Source organism: Anarrhichthys ocellatus, unplaced genomic scaffold, assembly GCF_004355925.1.
Source record: "Anarrhichthys ocellatus isolate YVR2014 unplaced genomic scaffold, GSC_Weel_1.0 scaffold1, whole genome shotgun sequence".
In the NCBI taxonomy this organism is placed as follows: domain Eukaryota; kingdom Metazoa; phylum Chordata; class Actinopteri; order Perciformes; family Anarhichadidae; genus Anarrhichthys; species Anarrhichthys ocellatus.
In genome coordinates this window covers 15,958,095-15,977,020 of record NW_022280031.1, presented here as the reverse complement: position 1 = coordinate 15,977,020, position 18,926 = coordinate 15,958,095, and the positions used below count along the sequence as shown (strand labels likewise).

General features: G+C 43.7%; 1 protein-coding gene across 9 annotated transcripts in view; it reads left to right on the top strand.

Annotated features, from left to right (window-relative positions):
* The first annotated feature begins 3,619 nt into the window (after positions 1-3,619).
* Positions 3,620-18,926, top strand: part of LOC116387001 (band 4.1-like protein 1) — a 75,841-nt gene continuing 60,534 nt past the window's right edge. For 5 of the 9 annotated variants that reach the window (XM_031853673.1, XM_031853691.1, XM_031853682.1 and 2 more), the window contains exon 1: positions 3,620-3,831. The gene's annotated coding sequence lies outside the window, so the exon portion shown is untranslated. The remainder of the gene's footprint in view (positions 3,832-18,926) is intronic. The other 4 variants (XM_031853718.1, XM_031853736.1, XM_031853710.1 and 1 more) reach the window with 2 other exon arrangements.

Sequence of the window (18,926 nt, the reverse complement as noted above, 5' to 3'; positions counted from 1 at the left end):
TGTGTAGCATGTCCATGTTTGTACATGTATACATCTTCATGCGTGATGCTTTACCGCTTAGAACTAGCTTAAACGAGTCCTCAGAGGCGTATTCAACCCCAAAGGGCTCAATGTTTAAAAAAGGATTTAGTTTTTCTTCTCAATGTCTTCTCACATTTCAGCCAATCCCATGCCCCCTGCCCTCCCTGCTAGCGAGCTCAACACTTGCTATCAAATTTAGCCAGTTAGCTCCTGTTAGCTAAAGCAACAACAATGTCAAAGTTATTCCAAATCAACCAACTTGTATTGAGGCTGCTGCTAGATAAACACAGTACACAGACACAGAAAGCACTTAGCTTTCAAGCCTTATCAAAGGTTCTCTATATGATATTCTGACCATTAACATAGCAGCAAAAAACGATTTGCTATTTATGCACAGCTGCGCTAATACGGTGGTTACAGCTGATCACAAAAGCGTAGCACCCACCCTCCAGTACCCCCTCAGGTAAACACTGTTAGCTCTGTCAGCACTGTTGCCGTCGATTGCACTGTTAGCACTGTTAGCTGCTAGCCACTGGCTCAGCCGTTGCCATCTTTAGAGCCATGTGGAGGAAATAGAAATGCTCAGCAAAGCTACTAGTGCTACCTACCTGCTAACTAAACCATTGACCGACTGGTCTCTGACTTTGTGTTTTAAGTCCTAAACAAGTCATTATGGAGCCATATTTCTCAATTGTTTGATTACATTTGAATATATAATAAAACATTCGAGATGATATTGATCAGGCGTGCCTTGGTATGTTGTATGGTAGTTTATGCATTTCTCAATTTCAAGATCACATCTAACCAAGCTATAGTTGTGGCCTTATCTGGAATGCTGGCTGGAGGATGTAATGGCTCTATAATGGCTCACCTCAAACTCAAAAGCTAAAGTATATACTACACTGAAGTTTTCTAAGCTAACATTTTCCATCCAAACACAGTACCTGGATCCATATATACACTTTATGTTTTTAATGAAAATGATCCCCTTGGCCACCTGTCATGTACTCTCGTCTACATTGTAGGCCCTTTAAAGTTCATTTCAAGTTGAGACAGTTTATTTTAGACACTCTTTTAAGTTAGGCTGAGGACTCTCCAGTGCCCATCCGTATGAGTGTGAGCATCTGTCTCTTTGTGTTTGTCATGAGGTGGACTAACTACTTGTGTTTCCTTACTTTCCACCCAATGCGTGCTGGGATAGAAAACTGTGCAGGTGAGAAGGGCGATGAGGCGAATGAAATAATTATGATGTTCCGTCCTATTTAAAAAAACATCATCGGAGGCAGAGCATCCCAGAAAAACAAGCGGCATCACCTCGGCTTCACTTTGAGTAATTGATGTCTTCGAACAGCAACCTGCAGCTAACAGCAGACGCGGTAGAATTCTAAAAAGCCCGTCAGAAGGATCTCACATAGATTTTCTATGAGACGGTCTGTCAGCTCTAATTTTGGGGAGCACCGGCACGAACTGCCCTGGAGCTGTGCTGAGGGGGGCGGATTTAAAGGTAGTTGATGTGTGACCAGGATATTTTGTGGTTTCAGCTGTTTATGCTGTCCGCAGTGCTTCCGCTGTCCTGCCAAGTGCCCCCCCCCCCCCACCCTAAAAAAGATGGAGATGCTTCATTATTTAACAGACTGGCTTTAAAAGTAGCTATAATTGATTTGTCCATCCTCAACTTAAACAAGCTTTAATGTGTATTAAGATGAGCTTCAAATCAATTGGCAAATGCTTAAAGTATTTTGATTTTGTCAGCTTATATATAGCATTGTGCATATGATCCATATTGGCTTTAACAAAAAGCCAGAGCAAACAAAAAATCTGGAACATTGCCACGAAGAAACATGCATGGCTTTTGCATTCTTTCTCGTATGTTCTTGAGGCGTCAATCAGTTTGTCCCACAAAGCAAAAAAAAAAACACATGCGGTATGTTTTAATGCCGAGATCTGAAATGTGGATTTCTCTTTTCTTTTTAGGGGCCTCACAGACACCATTTCATGTACAGCTCTGTCAGTGAAAGAGTCTTAAAGGTCAGACCCTGGGAAGAAAATATAAATACACAGACGGGGGAAATAAAAAAAAAAGGAAAAGAAAAGCCTTTTATGTGGAAAGACATATGACGCAGATGCTTCAGAGCAAGAGAGCTCGCTTGAATGCTTCGATGAGTATGAAGATGATGTGAATCGTATACTATGGCTTTTCACAGACAAGAGGCCAGCTGAACACCTATGAGTATGCAGCTGTAATTGGGAGGCTGCTGCGATATATATATAAGCCACTGGAAGTTATTAAGACACTGTTTGATTTTCCTTTGATTTGCCACTCATCTATACATCTGAGACATAAGCACGGCCGGATTAACCTGCTTGGTGGCCTCGGGGCAAAAATATGGTGCTCGGCCCCCCCTATTATTATCTGGGTCTTTAGCGACTAAATGTTCCGCTATGTTCACCAGCCAGCCGCTAACTTTGCCTACCTGTTTTTTTTGTGCTGGACAGCTAGCATTTATGTAAGGTTGTAAGACCCGAGATTGGACAATAAAACTAATTTCGGCACGTGCGGAAACACATTGTATATAGCGCCTTGTGGCTCCAAATGGAACTGCACATCCTATCCTTGCATAACACACCTGTGTGGAATGAAAAAAAACATATCTGTGGTCTGCTGCATCAGTTTTGATCCTTTTGTTGTTGTTTTTAAACTGTCCATGTGTCATAATAATGCAATGCTGAATCAGTGGAGATGCCACGTGATACAGTGGTTTATTGGTAAACATATAATATATATATACATATAATATCTATAAATGTTTTGTATATGGGCCTATGGTTATATTACTGTATTTAAGCTATCTTTCTAAACATAGTGCAGCACTATAGGCCGTGCTTTTGTAAAGGACTGACTGATGAATCCAATCAGCAACCCCCTAATCAGTGGTTTAATTACATTAAACTCAGCGTGCCTTTCAAAATACAACATTGTTCATTTATCACACACAATGGGGAACTGATACCTCCCTATTACTGCTTTCACGGGCGAGTTGCCATTGTTGTTTTGTTCGCAACAGGGCGCGCTCTCCTTTGTGCCGAACAAATATATAAATAAACCCCATCATCTCTGTATGCAAAGGTGAGAGAGTCGAGTCCGCCGCGTGCGTTTCTTAGCAGCGGACGTCGGTGATGAAATCAAAAGGGGTTGTGACGACACCGCGAGAAATAACAGCAAAAGCCTCTGATGTGGTGCTTAAAAAAAAAAAATTCATCCCAAGCAAGAAGAGGAAACGCCGAAAAATTAACAATCCAAATACACTTAAATGTATGTATCTAAGCCCCTGACATAAAATAAATAAAGAATCACTGACACGTGAATGCAGCTGCCGTGGAAACAATGTGTTGTTATGTCATATTTGTTAGCGTGTTTCCGCGTGTTTATTGAGATTGGAGTACTTGTTGACAGAGAGGGACTTTTCTTTTCATTTATTTTATTGTTTTTGGCAGGAATGGCACTCGAGTCTTTCGTCTTTACGCATTCCTCCTGAACACACACTGCTACGCGTGCGCGCGTGTGTGTCACTGCTCCCTCCCTCCTCCCCTCCTCGCCCGCCTCCCTCACTGCATCTGACAGCGTCCCTCCCTCTTTCTCTCCTCCTTCTCTCATTAGGCTTTTTCACCGGCAAAACACCGACACACTCCCTTTCCTCCCGCCCCTGTAACCGGAGAATAAACACGGAGCGGCGAAGGGGAGAAAGATTGACCTCCGCCGGTGCGCACCACCATCCATGGTCCTCCCCTGGATGTCTGTCTGACAGGAGGGTATGTTGGAATATTCATATCCCCCCCCTCTCTCTCTAGATCTCTCGCTAGTTTGCACTATGTCGTTTTAAACCCAGGCTTGGTTGTGTTAAATGATTTGTTGAATGTCCGGCTTCAACGTTTTTCCCCTCAATGATTACGGTGCTCTGCTGGATTCTCTCTTTTTGGTTGCCTTTTGCTGCTGCGGTGCAAGAAATAACAAATGCATTCATTTCAAGCTGCGGCTGTTCATTGTAAGACCGCGCATGGACTTTGCCCACATGCTTGCCGTCCCTCCGCCGCGGGGGTTGAATAATATTGTGGGAATGAAGCAGCAGAGGCAAGTTGTTGCGTCGTTTTGTGCGCCTGTACTGGCCCAGTCAGTGTTGACAAACCAACCAGGCTGCTAGATTCCCCCCCTCACCACCACTTCCAGGATCTGGACAGCCACTCTACAGGCCACGTGATGCTCTACACTTTATTTAAAAAAAAAAAAAAAAAAAAGTTGTGCCGTTTGTGTGTCAGGCTCTCAGGACAAACTGGATCTGCTATATCGCCCTTTTTATGTCTGTGTGTTCTCTCAACACACCTACCGCTAATTATGCAACAGCCACACTTGACAGATGCATGCACACACACACACACACACACACACACACACACACACGCGCTGTGGACTCACACAGTCAGTGCTGCCATTGTCACGCCCTCTCTTGTCAACAACCCCTCTGGTTTTGCCCACACCAAGTAAAACAAACGTGTAGTTTCGTATATATTTTGGCCCCTTGTTGTTTTCCGTCTTCCTCGCGGTATGATCGTTTGTCGTGATGCGTAGACGGTGCACCTTAGGCCGAGAACGGCGTGGAGACGTTCGGCTACAGAGGTGAAACAACGCTCTGCTCTGTGTTTTTGTCTGCGTGCTGGGGCAGGTCCCCTGTATGGAAATGGTCTCACCTTTGGCCCCCTGGCTTCTTCGTGGGTTTTGTGGAATTACATGCAGTAATTGACGAGGAATGCTTTCTGTAGTGCACGTTGGGGGGGGGGTTACACCTACGGGGTGGACTCTACGGCTGTAGCCCCCCCCCCCCCCAACTATATTTCTATCGATTGCACTGAGTCGTTTGCACAGTTGGTTGCAATCGACTATGATCTCCAGGAAGGTCTCGATGAAGTGTTTCCCTCAAAAGCTCTTCCGATCGACTCACATTGTGTCATGTTTCTCACTGTATCGGTTCGTCTTGTCGTTGCGCTTATGCCAGACCGGCAGGTCTGCAGTGTCCATGGTACTTCTGTCACGCTCTCCCTCCAGGCCTCACGCACGTGTGCACACACACACACACACACACACGCGCCGTTGGCCTCAGCCGGCCGACCTGCTGTCGTTAACATCGGACACACTCCTGCGTCTGCTGTGTCAGGCCTGCAATGTCACTCTGCCAGCCAGCCTCCTGATGCCGCCCCCCCCATCCCCTCATACTCTCGCCCTCCTAACTGCCAGGGGGCCATTACCTCATCCCAGCGCCAGTTTTGGGGGGGGGGGGGGGGGAGCTTTTAGTGCACAAAGTCTCGCTACTAGTGTGCACATGTTTGTGTTTGTGTGTGAGTTCAGTTGCCCGAGGGCTCCGCTGGGAATTCACAGCCCGGCATGCTGCCTCCCACCATTTGCAATTCAAAACGAGCATGTATGAAGCATCCAGCGAGGCTGAGGCAGCCCTCCTCCCCCCCCGTGTCTCATCGGAGACGAGTCATTCCTCGCACTCGCTAAGTCAACTCGGCCACTTCTTACTTACTCCTCCGTGGGAAAAAGAGATCAGTTCAGATCAGCTCCTGTGTATGAAACGGTATCACAGAGGAAGTGGTGGCCATTTTACCTGAGTCATGGTTTCTTTTGTTTATGCTGTAGCTCCAGGCACATGCATAGAGCGCTGCAAAATTGTGTAGGGGTCACCCTGATGTTACCAACGATGATGCAAAGGCAATGCAGCAGCTGTGTGTGTGTGTGTGTGTGCGTGTGTGTGTGTCATGCGCTTGTCATTTCTTTGGGCCCAGCTGACTGCTCTTTGGCTCGTCATGTTTTTTGTAGCCTGGTGAGCTTGGTCACGTCTCTTCCTGCCTTCGGAACACCAGTGAGCAATCACACACACAGAGTCACACACATGGATGGATTATTGGACGGACCTGCCAGGGTCAGGCCCAGGGGCCCAACGTGTCGGGGGACCCCCTGGCCTTTAACTGGCGAAATGTCACTCAAAGAGACTCGTACTAACCAGGAAGAGACTCAAAATGACCACAAGGAAACATGCTACGTCTGCAAAGAGATGCAAAACAGATGCAAAGAGACACAAAGCAACCAAAAAGCATGTGTTTGCCCAGGGGCTCATTGTGTCATAATCCACTCATGGACACACACATGCATTCGTACTGATATTCTTGTGAGGTACTTGCTTATTGACATCATGCATTGCCTAGTTCCAAACCCTAACTGTATCATCACAACTAACATCAAACCACAACCCTGACCTTCACCTGAATCCATATTTGGCCCTCAAGTTTTCATCCTTTAGGATTGTTAGTAGAACAACCCCCATTTTCATACTATTAATATTCATGGCATAACCATTTATTGTGTCATTGCCTCTCTATAATGTTGTTTTTAAGGATAATGGCAGTCTGCATCATTCAAATTGCGTTCCCAGACACAAGGGACTCGCTGTAAACTCAGTGTGCACGCTGTGGACGTGATACGGAAGATAAAAATATGCCTTACTTATTCAGTCTCTTTCAAACTATCAAACCACAGTTGGGGATATTTGGATCAGTGGAAAGACTAACACAGATAGTATTAATGAGCTTCATTTTTGTTCTGTCAGGTTTGAATAAAGTGTTTTTTTTTTCTGAAGAGCAGCGAAGTACAATTACTGATTTGGTCAACGGAGTCGGGTAGTTCTGAGGAGAGCACATAACTGCTTTTATTCACATCTAACTGTGTGAATTCAGGGTTTATTTTTACCAAACCAGAGTTGGTGATTGTTGTTACAGTGGAAAGACTAAGAAAGACGTTTTATTTAGTTTCTGTTCAGTTTGAATTAAGTGTGCTTCGATGATCAGCGAGTAAAATAACTGTTATCTGACTGCAGTCTGGTGGCTTTGACGAGAGCATATTGTATGTTTTGTACATCAATTCAAATAATAACCCAAATCTCTGTTGATTTTAGCATCGAGGGGTCATTTTTCAAACACTGCTGATCAGAGCTGGAGCCAATAAATACTCGTGATTACTGCAGAGTCATTTGGAATGAATGACGATTGTAACCTTTCCCATTGAAGGCAAAAGCCAGATGTTACGTTTTTTGTTTGGTCCAGTGGGAATGGAGGCTTTACAAAACTATAAAGATGGGTGACTGAGGACGGATAGATACAAAAAAAGGTCAGAAGGCTTAAATATCCTGACCTTTAATTGCTAGTACAAGTCAACCTTTAACAACAACTCAATAGCATTTTTTCAAACCTTCCCGGTCTAAATGCCATCACACCACACAAACATTGTTTACACACCAACGAACACTTGATACCTGATAAACTGATGAGCAGCAGTGTGTTATTGATTGTCGGCTGATGGATTCGTGCGTACCACAGTGGTGAAGTGCACTGCAGCTTTGTGTTTATTCGTTTGTCTAACAGGCCTAATCTTAAATCTCTGTTTTACATGCTTTCTTTTTATTTCTTAAATCAGCTTTGTTGGGAATAATCAAAAGAGGATAACGTGACATTACGGCAGCTGGATCCAGCGAGCGTAATCGCACCGGCTGTGCCTGCTTTTTTTGGGGGGGTTTTGTTATGGGAGTAGAATTAAGCCTCTTCAGGACGCTGCACCGCTACGACTCAGACCCGAACATCATATCGTTTCGCCGCGTGGTCTTTAATGGAGTGTTTTGTTGGGCTATCCAGCAACGATGTCCACAGTTATTTGCAGCGGCCTCTTCCTCCCTCAGTCGAGGGCCCTCTTCACAAGCCTGTTGCAGCGCTGTTGCTGTTGCTGTCTGTCTGATCGGGGCTTTATATTTAGCTTTGGTTTTCCCTCACACAGCTTCGGGGCGATTCATTGCCTTCCTCAGATTGCATCATTCTGTCTGCAGTCGGATGTAAGAAGAGAAAAGAGACACTATTTCGTGCCACGAGGCAGTTTTATTTCACCATTCTGCTTTCCCACCTTCAGTCATGTAGCTCCTCGCAGTTGATGGGAAGCAGTACTTTGTCCTTCTGAAGGGGAGGCAGAGAGCTTTACCCTGAGCAGCAGCAGCTCAGCTCGGCTCGCCTCAGCCTGATGATTACAATGAGTCAGCAGATTCTCCATACCCCCCCTCCCTTCCTCCCTTCCTTTGCATACCTACACTCGTTTCCGTCGCTCCCTCTCGACTGCCGCCTTCTTTGAACAAACCCCCGTTGCCTCTAAAGGATGAGACTCATCGTGTTGTTGTCTTGCTTTGATCTGTTGCAACGATACCCATAATGCTGCTCTTTGTTATTTTTTTAACTCCCCACAGTAAAATTCATATTTCAGCCACAGTTGAAAAGGAAAGAGAACAGTTGCCACTTCTTTTTTTCAGGGCTGTTCATTCTGCTTTCTTCGTGGTCTGCCGCGGAAATGCTTTGCTCCAGCTACGTTGGCCCCTTCCAACAAACCGAGCCAGCGGCCATTGTTTTCTTTCGGGCCACTTCACACTTAGCAATCATTAATTGGAGCCTTTTGCATTCAACAGTTGTGGAGGAAGGCTAATTCCGCTGTTGAGCCGTTCCATTTCCCCGATGACTGAAGTGTGTGATTGCCTCGCACGCTGCAGAGAGCGGGTGAATAGAGGACAAGCGGTCGATCATAGTGCAGTATTTATAAATGCATAAAACGAGACCTAAAAAGAGGATTAGAAAGGGATTAGTAGCCCCCCCAAAAGAAGAAGTGCAAATTCACAACAATGCCATGCTTACTTGCTGCTGAGGAAAATTCTGTTCATTTGCACAAATATATTTTTGCAACGTGATGAAGTTGCGGTTTGTCTTCTGAGGACCATGATTTAAAAAAAATTCTGGTTAACGAGATATGCGGCTCCGCTGAGGAAGTCGGGTAAACTTCGACCTCTGTGTTATGTCCTGCTGCTAATTAAATGGTGCTTGTTGCATCAAACGCCCACTGAAGCCGGCGGGTGCACGCGGACGGTCTCTCACTGAGTGTAGGATGTGAGAAATGTGCTCATCGAGGGTCGCGTCAGCTCGGGTTCGCTGCTGTGCTCCGTGGAGGAGCAGATACACGGGACTCCTCCCAGTCCCCGTCGGCCCCGTCGTGTGGCTTCTAAACCGGTCAGACAGGTTGGAAGGCAGATCCAGAAACAGCCGCCGTCATTCCTCCACACTTTTGTACGCTCACACCTGCCTTGTGTGTTTGCAGTTCTCAGTAATAAGCTGCGGACGCATGCGACACACGTCCTGTGTGGGTTTTTTTTGTGTGGTTCTGGGTTTGGTTTGGGTCTGTTGCACAAACTTGTCTGTTGGTGTGTTTGCAGCCCAGTAAAGTATCAACTGTGCTGTACACACACACACACACACACACACACACACACACACACACACACACTTTTTATCCATTATTTAGCCCAACGTGGGTTTACATTTACATCATAACTGTAGAAGTAGAACATTGGCACCATTGTAAGTGTGCCAACTTAGCCATTAGCAGTTCCTGTTTGCACTGTAGGTGTGGAAGTAAAGTCAACTCGCTGGATTACTGTGACACCAAGTTGTTTTTAATGTTTAATGGTGATGTTCTCGTTTTTGTTGAAAACCAATTTGCCCGATTGTCATGCATGTTTGTGGAAGGGTGCAGCATGGGCCAGGGAAGAGCCCATTGGAGTGGATCCGAGTGGCGGGGCCGGTACACATATTATTTTTCACTTTTTATAAATTTGCCATGACAGTTGTCTGAAAGGAGTTCTGGACTTTTGTCAGATATAATATAATATGCTTGGGAGGTGCAAGTCACACTGAATCTAAAGATATTTGTATCATGTCTTTGTGTTGTGATTTGACTGAGTTATGTCTCAGAGAAGGAGAGTTTTAAAGTACTGAAATTGCTGCCATGAACTGTTTGTCACAGCCACTGAAATTCAGTGATGGAATTCTGACATTATAGACCTGAAAGTTGACTGCTAAATAGAAACATTACTTTTCAAACGTATTGTTGTTTTTCATGCGTTCAATTGTAGTTTACTTCATTTGGGATTTGGCTCGCTGTCAAGATATCAGGGCTTGCCACCATGAACATTTCTTTCAACTGCATGCAACCATAACAGAAATAAATAAAGTGTTTTTTACTGTGACAGATTTCCTTTCTCCAGCAACTTCTAAAGAAAACCAAGTCCCCACACTACTATACTTACAAATGCATCCAAAACATAATAGAACAAAAACATTAACAGTTCAATGGAAAGCATTGTGAGTTATGTAAAGTACACACATTTTCTTGTGAATGGTCCAGAAATGACACAAGCTGCTCTGGTTTGATCCTTTTACTTTAGAAGAAAACGCTCCTCACATTGAGTTACAGTCATCATAATCTAGTACTGTTGCACACAGGGACATGCACAGTTATTTAGAGGGGCTGTTGCTCAAACCAATTGACTGCCGTTTATCCTTCACACTTGTACGAGCGGTACACTCTGCTGTTCCTCTTTACGGCCTTCTTCCTCAGCGTGCCAATAAGCGTCCTCCCTCCTCATTAATAAGGTTGTTGATTTATAATCAGAGTTGGCGCTCTCGCCAACTCTGATTACACCTTAGAATACAGCCTGTGAAGACTCATCCACCTTCAACAGAGACACTGTACAGAGCTCCTTGTTCTTTGTAAAAATCATAAACTGATTTCGCCGCAGCAACATTAGCGGGCCTTGTTGGGAGTGCGTCAACACTAAAGCCAGTCTACATTTTACAACAAATTCCCAAAGTCACGCTTTTCAGCAAGCAGCGGTGGTTTGTAGAGGAAAGGTAATGTTGTTTTGTTACCGGGGCGGTCCACTCTGGGCCATAAACGTCTGCGTGCTTGGTTTTTGATCACTCATGTGTTGTTATCTCGCCCCGCAACAACACTCTCACTTGTCTTCCCCACCTGCAGCTGTAAGGCCACTACTCAATAAAGGAAACCACTCATTTGTTTTGGCACCAGCAGCTCCCTCTGTGATAGTCAGCCGTTTGTTTGTTGTTTCCAACTGTAGGCTTTTCTCTAATTGTTCCACGGTTTTTAGAGCTTTTTCTTTTTTTTTTGCTGGCCGGCATTAAATGTTTCACGTAGCTGATGGATTCCCCGTCATGCATCGATTTTTCTCCTCTTTTCGTGTTTCTTTTTTTTATAATGTTGGCAGTGATAATGAGAGGCCTTTTCATAATTCATAATGGACGTCCCTCTGGTAGCCGTTTCAATGCTGCAATCTCACCACACACTTCTGCGCCAACAGCACACAGCAGCGCTGCCAAACACTCCGCAGATTCAGACACTCTGTGTTGGCCATTTAGAAAACCACACTCTTTTGTCCACATTGGAGTAGTAGTAGTGCTTAGGCGAATGACTGATTCTGCCCAGAAAAAGTTTACAAGACAATGTTCTAGAGCGGCGTTGATGTCCTTTTTTCAGCCTTCGTCTCTCTCTGTGCCTGTCCCTGTCTATACTTAAACAAATAGCACTGAGTTCCTTGTTCAGCATCTTTTCAAATCCTCTGACACTGACACCAATAACACAGAGAGCTCCTGTAGCTTCCACTCAGCCCCGGCACTGATCCTAATAAGGAGATGAATGGCTCTATACAAACAGCAGACTGAAGTTGGGCCCGCTGCCTCTTTCTTTCTCTCGTGTGCTGAGGGGTGACATGGCTGTTTCAGTCTCCTCTGATCCGCTGTCTGTTCCTCTGTAGAACTGGTCAGTTCAGGTGCGAGGGGACAGATGGCACAACTCGCACAGCGTCTGGTCTGGGCAAAAAGAGAATAGTTCGGTTCAAGTGGAAGCCAAAAAAGACTCGTACAAGCTTGGTTTGATTAAGGATTGAGTTGTGGTATTGTGATCACTGCAGGTGAACAACTAGAGGAAGGCGGTGTTGGTCAATGACCGTCAATTAGCATATGGTATATACTGTGTGTATGTGTGTGCGTGTGTGTGTATTTTGTGATTGTGTACTGTAACAGGTTAAGTTCAGTAAAGCTTGTTAAAAAACACTAGTAAGACAGTTCTACGTCTTTTTAATCAGCAGTTCAGAAACACAAAATGCTTATTTTCACTCTCTAATGAAAGCACTTTAACAATGTACGTGAACAATGCTTAAAAATTCTACAGTCAAAGAAAATAAAGATACATGTTAGCCCCTTAAAATAGCAAAACAGCTAGCTAGATCTGCTAGCTTCCTTGCCAGTGTACATCAGCATAATAGGTCTATATTTTCAATTCTCAGTTTTGGAAAAATAATGCTTTTATGGGATATGAGAATATACTTCAAAAGTGTACAGTCAACAAAAACAACAGAATCAGCTAACTATATTAGCTAGCTTGCACCTTTTAGTAAGCGTTTAACATTATGGAAAATATATTGATTGAGAATAAATATTTTGACTTCGCTGCGTCTTTAAAGCTCCAAATGGTACTCTCTCTGCATCGGCAGCTGGTCCACAAGGTTGACTAAAGAATGCACAGTTTGTATTAAATTTGGCCAATTTGTTATCTACTTTGTGTGCTATGGGTGGAATACAGGAAAATGTAGACTTTTGAATATCGGGTTCTTTGCAACAATGGGGGACCGGAGCTTTAAAAATTTCACATTTGGAGAAAGGCATGACTGTAAGAATAGGAGCTATTTTTTTAACACTGGGAAATAATCGGCAGAGAGCTTTTACACCCACAGTCAGTTATGTATTGCCATCCTTAAGTATTTTAAGGCTGTATTTAGTAACGGTAGTTTTCTCAGCTCTGTCTTGCATTCAGTAAAGAGAGAAACAAAATTAAATCACAGTATTCTAAGAATTCCTTGGCTCATATCTTAAATGTTTTCATAACCCTTTGCACTTAGTTTTCTAGTTGTGCTTGTGTTTTATTCGCACCCACTACTTGCTTGACAATATACAACAAAATGAAAAAAGGACCATTGTTGGAAATAAGTTCTGTGCGGCAGTATGAAACCCACGGTCAATAGAATTCTTCAAGTTATTGTTTTCGCTCTTATTTATTTCTCTCAACAGCGAGTGGGAAGCTCTCGCTGTAAACGTTTCCCTTGTAAAGTGGTTTGCATTTGCACATGTTGCGTAACAAAATGTGGGAGTGAATCGCTGCACTGTCACATCATTGCTGGGATTATATATATTTCTGCTTTTCCTTGGTAGCAGGCAGCAGTTCCTTTTACAGCATATCTGTACACATGCTTTAATTGTGCATAAAGAGAATAAGTCGGGTGTGAATTTTATCTCCTCCCCCCCACCCCCCGAAAAAAGAACATCTCTCTCCCACAAGGTGTTTACACAGGATGGAACTTGGTTGGGATGCAACGGAGACAAACCTAATTCAAGTGTTTAATTTGATCTGGCAGCTTCCAATTAGCTGCATCTGTCACACTCAACTAAAGCAGTCCAAGCTGTTGTTTGTTTGTAGAGTTGGACTGTGTTTTAAGGACGGGCAAGTTAGTGCATCTGGTCATTTACTGTTTAGCCCGAGAGCAAACTTGACTCAGTCTCTGCACCTGATTCGTTGCTGCTCACCAGCAGCTGTTCGCTTTTAAAGTGCTTTTGACACCACCCTTATTTCAGCCTCTGGCAGCCTTGAGTTTCACAGATTATGTTCAGAAGCCTGTCTGACCCCTTTAGCCACGCTGTCTTTTCACAAGCAGCCAGCCGTAACTCTGGCAGAGACGTCTTAATCGCCCCGAAATCTGGATTGAAAACTGAAGGTGTTTCACTGGATCACTGAACAGGCTGACATTTAGGGAAGTATGCTTCTTTGACGTGTCCAACTCAGTGGCATGAGGTAGTTACGACCAGGTGGCAACCTCCAGTTTCGAAAAGTGAAGCGAATGCCGAAGTGCCTTAGACATGGATTCTTTCTAATGGCCATCAGGGGGCGACTCTGATGGAAAAAAGTCTGATTGTATGGAAGTCTATGAGAAAATGACTCTACTTCTCACTAGATTTATTACCTCAGTAAACATTGTAAACATGAGTTTATGATCTAAATCGCAAGTCTCAAGTCTTCTATACAGCATGATGTTCATTTCGTAAATGATCGTCCCATTTAAAGTGCAATAGACCATTAAGCATGATATGCTCTAGGGCGGGGCAACCTTGTGATTGACAGGTCGCTACTGCTACCAGAGCTGTGTACAGTCACTCTCCTGTAAAAAAATGTATTTAGACAGTTTTAGAGTACAGGGATCGCACATTAACTTGCATTCTCTTTTGCAGACTTTCTATGTATTTGTTCAAAATCTACAGTTGGATGGAAACTTGAAAACAGGTCGAGATAGCTAAGCTAGGCTGGTCACAAGAAACAATATATGAGGTGATTTAGTGAGCGTTGGAGGTGCTGCTAGATCGATTTATGACAGATCCAGGCTAGCTACTTCCCTCTGTTTCCAGTCTTTGTGCTAAGCTAAGCTAGCTGTCTGCTGGCTGTGGCCTTATATTTAGCGTATGTACACTGACAACAGACTTATATGCTCAGCTCATTCTCAAAAATGAATATTTGTGTTTCCAAAAATTATGGAACTATTCCATCAAGAGTGTCTCGCCCAATGACATCATGTTCTATAAAAATGTGTTTTCAATGAAATGGGGACTTTCTTCTTTTTAATGTTTTTAGAACACCCGAAGAAGGAGACGGATGCGTTTATTGAATGTTCCTTGAAGCTGTAACTGGGTAAATGTTTGTTCTTGCAAAATGCTGATCCACTCCGTGATCTGCAGACTTTGTGCAGTTGCTCCGCCAATCCTCCTCCACACGGTCTCAGCCGAGACAAACAAACAAACAAAAAAAACAAACAAAGCAAATGAGATAACTCAAACACTGTCTCGATGCCACGTTTGACATTTCACTGGGATCAATACGCCCCACGTCGCAGCAACATACAGCCCCATGAACGCGGGAACAAATACACATGGGTGGGTGACGCAGCAGGGGACCCGTCATCATTCACTTCTCCGTGTCGCTTTTCACCTAATGCCTGAAAACCATGTTCATAATTCATATTCATTACATGCACGTATTAGTAATTCATGCTTTGGGGGACCATTTGTCACTCAATGTAGAAGCGTTTAGTGTTCATATAGCTTCCTTTGCTTCTTGAAGAAATCACGGTACAAATGTACTGTTGGTGATGCTGGGTAAAACACGGAGAAGGATTTCATCAGGAAGTCCCACTTTTCAAGCATCAATGTTCATGTATAACCCTGATTCATATTCACATGGCGTCGCCAGACTGGACTGTAGACTTGGGAAATAGACACACTGCTCCGGAGAATGAGCAGCAGAAAGACTACAAATAGCACATTTAGTCGGACCACAATCGGCTTGTATTGTGTGCTTGTTTTGAACTCCAACAAACCCTCCCGTGTCCTTCTCTCTAGTGGCTGCACGCTTTAGACTCACAATTGCGTTGTCCTTCTAATTCTTTCTCTTGATGCCTGCCTCCACTTTCCCATTTTTTAACTAGTTTCCGGTTGGTCTTGACGAGGTGTTTTGATGATAAAACAAGGCGTTCCTTTCACTTCTGCCAGCACATTCGAAGCACACTGAGTAACAGTTTACATAAACCTGCATGAGCTGATGCAGGTAATTTGGGGGCTTGCTATAGCCCCATCTAGCCCCCCCACCCCCCCGAGTGTTGCCTATGCAGATTGCACCTTGTTGCCTTGAAGAAGAACTCACCACTCCCGCCAAATGCCGGAAGTTGTTGCTGCCCCTTTGCTCAGGTAGCAATACCTGGGCTTTGGGTATCGACCCGTACCAGGTAGTGATCCGATGGACCACCGAAACCGGAATCGACCGCAGCTCTACTTTGTTCGATGCAGCCTCGCTGACCTGGAGCATGGCAGATGAGTGAGCTCATCAGGGCGTCCACCTCTCTGCGTTGGTTCGCCTACATCCTTTATGATTGCTCATCAATGCCCAGATTCATAATTCATGCTTATTATACTTTCACATTTTTCATATTTCATGGGTCGGGGTGATTACCACTTTTTCAACAAATCCCGTCCGTTGTGGGTTTGTTGTGTTTGCATGAATATTTAATGTCCGGAGACGGAAAGTACATTGCTTCAGCGCATTAGATGCTGTCATTCATGTGATTGGTGAACGAGAAGAATCGCGGAATTCTATTAGTGCTGATTTGTTCAGTTTTTGCCTTTCAGCGGTGCAAAATTAAGGACAAGTCTCTCATCTAATTCATATAATTATATCTGTGAATGTCTTGCTTCAGACGTTTTGCAGAAAGTCGCAGTGTGTGTGTGTGTGTGTGGCTGTGAGTATGCACTGCTAAAGATGATTGTTCCCCAGAATTGTTTTTCTTTCAATTTTTTGGAGAAGTAAAACAGCTTTTGCTCTCAGATTGATAACCATGCAAATTAAAGAATACATAATTGATTTTGAGTTAATTTCCTAAAACTTAAGTGCAAGTAATTGACTGTGTGAGCTTTTCAAGCAGAAAACGTGTGAGTTTGAGTCGCGATGTTTTCACATGGCAGCAGTACTATCGAGCTGCGAATCACTGTCGGAATATTATTAAGTCTTGCAGGACTTAAAATCCTCAAATTGCACGTGTGCTTCATCACTTCAGCACCTCATACCTATAATTCTGTCTGACAATATATAATATCTGCCATCTTTTTGCAAAGAAGTACAAATTTAAATTGACTGAAAGTGAAATTGACAGACCTTGACAGACTATCAGTTTCTCTGTCGACAATGTGTACATAATCTTCCCACACTCACTTTAAAGCCCATTAGAGTGTAAAGTATGAGGGGAGACTGACTGTAAGGTAATAGTGTCTAAACTTAAAGACGTTTGGCAATCCTTAGATACCAAATCACATAGTGGTGCAGGAATGAGTCATAAAACCCAGAAATGAGTCAGCACTTGTGCACTTCCTGTTCCCTCATCTTGAAGTCAATGGTTTTCCAATGGGTTTTTGGTGAGATGCCTGAATTAAGGTCTGTGGTTAACACAAGCTTAAGAGATATTAAAGTTTTGTCCTACAACATGTCGGTAAATGTCGTGAAAAAATGTCAGCTTTAACGTGTCTTAAAAAAGGCGGTTGCTAACATAGACTACATCACCTCATCACACCGCAGTCCGCCTTTAGCTTAGTGGCTGTGACCAACGTTAGCTTGAACTGCAGATTCTCTTGTCACAAACCGTGTATCATAAATGTTGGTTTGCCACACCTTATTTTTTGCAGCAATCCAAAATCCAATGGAAAAATCCAATTGGCTTTTTGTCAATGGAACTGGGGCTATAATAATTTCCTGCATCCAAAAATACGTCATCCCTGTATCATTCAGCCCTTGACAGTTTCCCTTGGTTACCCCATTTTGGTTCATAATTCTATTTATTTGTATGTGTTTGCCATCTAGCCTACAATTTGCACTTTAAAGTAATGATCTAGAAGATTTTCCTTTCGGTAAAAGTCTGTTAAATCACTATCTATCGTCAAATGAGGTAACACAATGAGGTAACACAATGAGGTAACACAATGGCGATTGAAACTGTGGCCCACTGATAAAAGCCTTTGCATTCGCAGTATTATGATTTTGGCAATAATTCCGGAAAAAATCACAAGTGGCGACACCATTTGGATCTCTGGGAAAAACTCACCTGCAATTCCCGCTTATTGCCAAAGATAGCGAAACGGATATCTTTGAGATTGTAACTTTAAGCTATTTTATATTCAAGGTGAAAAACAACAGTCCGGCTTATTTATGGTATAAAAATTCAAGTTCCACGGTTAATTCCGCTAAGTGCTCTATGCAGTATTGGTATTCATGTTATGTAACCACGTCTTTAAGAACAGAATCAAATTGAATTGGTAGATCTGTGCCAATAACCAGCTCTTCCATAAAAATGAAAACTGAATATTTTAAGACAAACCACAAATTTAGATTTATTCCTAAAAGGACAGCTTCTGCCCAAGGGACACTTGCTCTATTGGAAGGGGACCGGGCAAGTTGCACTCCATTTGTCTGGAGAACACTTCATCCTGACACTTTTTTTTTTTTTGTCTCTCTTGTCTCTCGAGCATTCATTCCTCCCTGCCTCCCCCCCTTCCCACTTCATGCCCTCCCTTGGCAGCACCGCCCTCCGGTCACTCTCCACCCCTCGCATGATTCTCGTATTGATGTGACGCAGGGTATCTTGGCCAGACTCGAAGGGAGCATCGATTAAACCGAGGCGACAGGTTATTAGCCATCTCTGTTGTTTACCCAGCTGAACAGACTTCAGTAGGGAGTCGAGAGCAGGAAGCAGAGCGGAGATCAATGTCAGATTCAGATCGAGGCTTTTTTATCACACCGCATCAATCACAGGTCTCCTCCGTTGAGTCATCCCTCATACTTATGTGATAGAATCTCAGTTTTACCATTTTCTCAAGGTTATTACAATACCAGGGGTGTGCAAGCTTCTAGTCAAAATCTAAACTGCATAATAATCGTCAAACATCCTTAATGTTTATTAAGGTGAGACTGAGCTGGAGGATAGCTGCTGTTAGTTGGACAAAGTAAAGTTTTTTTGGCCCCTGTGGCCGAATTCGTCCTCTGCAGTCAACCCAACCTGACTTCTCAGGAGCAGAGGCCAGACATTCTCCAGTGCCAGCAGATGAAGTCCAAATTCAGTGCCTGGAAGCCAACAGCTATGGCAGGAGTATTTTTTTGATACCAAACATGTATGGCTTTTGTTGTGGGAGGAAACCCACACAGAGACCGCAAGATCAAGCCAATTCCAGACAGCAATATGGCCCTCTTAACAGCTAACCACCACGCCAACATGCTGCCAACTACATATATTTGTTCTCAGATTGACAATTTCTAAACCACAAAGATTACAAGAATGATG